The following is a 2,788-nucleotide window of genomic DNA, read 5'->3' as shown; positions in this document are numbered from 1 at the left end:
TATATTGATGAGATCCTTTTTCAGCTGTTTATCCTCCTAATTATGAACCTGTAATTTACATCACCTGATTATTTCCTTTACTGATTAAATCTGCCCCCACCTGGTTCTCAGATGTCTCTATTTTTATGTCTGCCAGCTCCTAACTATCAGGTTCTCAAGACTAATTTGGTTAGAGCTGGTTGCTAATAATGCCAGAGTTGTGGGTTTGATTCCCCCTATGGGCCATTCACCTAAGAGTTGGACATGATGATCCTTGTGGTGCCCTTCCTACTCAGAGTTATTCTGTGATTCTGTGAAATTGGTGCTGTTCTGATAAAGCACAAGGTAATCCATCATTTTGCAGCTACTGTGCTTTTGTGTGGTGGGCTGATCCTGGCTGGATGCAAAGTGCCGTCCTCAGTTATACAGGGGAGAGAAAATATAAGGAAAGCCTCGTGGGCTGAGATAAGGACAGGGAGAGATTAGTCACCAGTGACTGTCTTAGGAAAAAAAATTAGATTTGAGGCAATTAGTCTAATTTACTGCCAGTCAAGTCAATGTATGATAATGAAAAATAAAAACTAGGTCTTAAAAGTACTTTCCCCTTACCCATGCCTTCTTTCTGCACTCCACTTCCAATTTTTCTCCTTCTTCCCCACCAGTAGCACAGGACAACATAGAATGGTGGCTGTGGCCACTCCTTCCTCCTCAGGGGAGGACTCAGAATCCCAGAATCACCAGGTTTGAAGAGACCTTCAAGATCATCAAATCCAACCGAGCCCTTATACCTCAACTAAGCCATGGCACTGAATGCCACATCCAGTCTTACATAAACACATCCAGACATGGTGACTCCACCACCTCCCTGGGCAAACCATTCTAATAAGTTTATCACCGTTTCTGTAAAAACTTTTTCCTAATATCCAACTTATATTTCCCTTGACGCAGCTTGAGACTGTGTCCTCTGGTTCTGTCAGTTACTGCTGAAAGAAATAGACCAACCCCCACCTGACCACAACCACCTTTCAGGGAGTTGTAGAGAGTGATAAGGACACCTCTGAGTCTCCTTTTCTCCAGGCTGAACACCCCCAGCTCCCTCAGTCATTCCTCACAGGGCTTGTGTTCCAAGCCCCTCCCCAGCCTTGTTGCCTCCTCTGGATGTGCTCAAGTGTCTCAATGTCCTTCCTAAACTGGACTCCTCACAATCTTTCCCTGCTCCAGTGTCTCTCCCATAGAAAACTGTCCTAAGTGGAGTTTTCTGATGCGACTCCTTCCCATAGGCTGCAGTTCTTTGCAAACAGTTCCAATGTGATCCCTCCCGTGGGATGCAGTCCTTCAGGAAGAGACTGTCCCCCACAGTGACACAAGCGCTGCCAGCAAACCTGCTCCAGCAAGGACTCCTCTCTCCATAGGCCACAGGTCTTGCCGGGAGCCTGCTCCAGCAGGGGCTTCCCACAGGATCACAGCCTCCTTCAGGCACCCACAGCTCTGGTGGGATTCTCCTGCAGCTGAATCTCTCTGATCCCAAGGACCTCTGAGGACACAGCTGCGGCACCATGGGCTGCACCAGGGGCTGCAGGAGAATCTCTGCTCGAGCACCTGGAGCACCTCCTGCCCCTCCAGCACTGACCTCGGGTCTGCAGGGCTGTTGCTCTCCCATGTTCTCACTCCTCTTTCCTGGCTGCAGTGGCATAGGGCTTTCTTTCCCCTTCTGTGAGAGTCTGTCCGAATTTTCCCTCATCTGCCTCATGATTGTCATTGGGGGAGCACTGAAGAGAAGACCCCCCCCCGTCCAGAATCTCTGGCTCTGAAGGAGAAAGTCACATGCCAAAGGCCCTGAGACCTGAAAGCACAGTGTTATTTGTTTTCACAGGTGTTGTTTGCTGTATGCTAAGAAGGGGGCACCGTGCCCTTTTTGCAACAAGAGCTTTGGAAGCTGTCCCACCTCTCGGCCTGGCTGGACTTCTCCTGAGTTTCGGTTGGTCTCCCACAGAAGACCCTCACCTGTTTTACAACCACCGTGACAGACAGACTGAGACGTAAGAAGCCTCTCCATCAAGGACTGAGACATGAAACCCCCATGTGAAAAGGCTCCTCTCCTCCTTCCAAGGACTGGGACTGAAACCCCCAAGCCGGGGGAGATGTGTTGGGGGCAGCAAGCTGACCAAAGCGAGATGTTTGCCTGCAGGTTGTGACCACTGGACCAAGAAAACGATGGCTCTCATTTACTTCTGAGAACATAGACTACCTGTTACATCTATTCCCTATTGCATCTGTTTCCCCCCCCCCTCACAATTTTCAATAATAAAAACCTCTGAGTTAGCTAGAGATTTTGAGATCTCCCCAACGTAACAGGTGGATCCTCGACTGGACTGGACTTCGTCTCTACGTTTGGTAGCTATAACCCCCTCTTTCTCTTTTCTCTCTCTCTTTTCTCTCTCTTTCTCTATCTTTTTTCTCTCCCTTAATCCCTCTATCGCATTTTGCTGTGGTCATTTCAATAAAGTTGCATTTGTTTTGATTATCACTGCAAACCCCCTTGTACCGTGTCAGCTTTTTGCACCCTGAGATCACTCCTAGGAACCATCACGTCACCTGTTCAATAGGACAGATCGTGACACCTTCCTAACTCTGTTATGCTAGAAATGCTGTCATCATCCCTGATGGGCTCAGCCTTGGCCAGCACATGTGTCCTGGAGCTGGCTGAAATTGGATGTTGGACATGAGGGAAGCTTCTGGCAACTTCTCACAGAAGGCACCCCTGTAGTCCCCCTGCTATGAAAATGTTGCTCCCCAAACCCAATTTGTC

This window comes from Geospiza fortis, unplaced genomic scaffold, assembly GCF_000277835.1.
Source record: "Geospiza fortis unplaced genomic scaffold, GeoFor_1.0 scaffold81, whole genome shotgun sequence".
Taxonomy (NCBI): Eukaryota; Metazoa; Chordata; class Aves; order Passeriformes; family Thraupidae; genus Geospiza; species Geospiza fortis.
The sequence above is the reverse complement of the archived record's forward strand: the minus strand, read 5'-3'. Positions refer to the sequence as shown.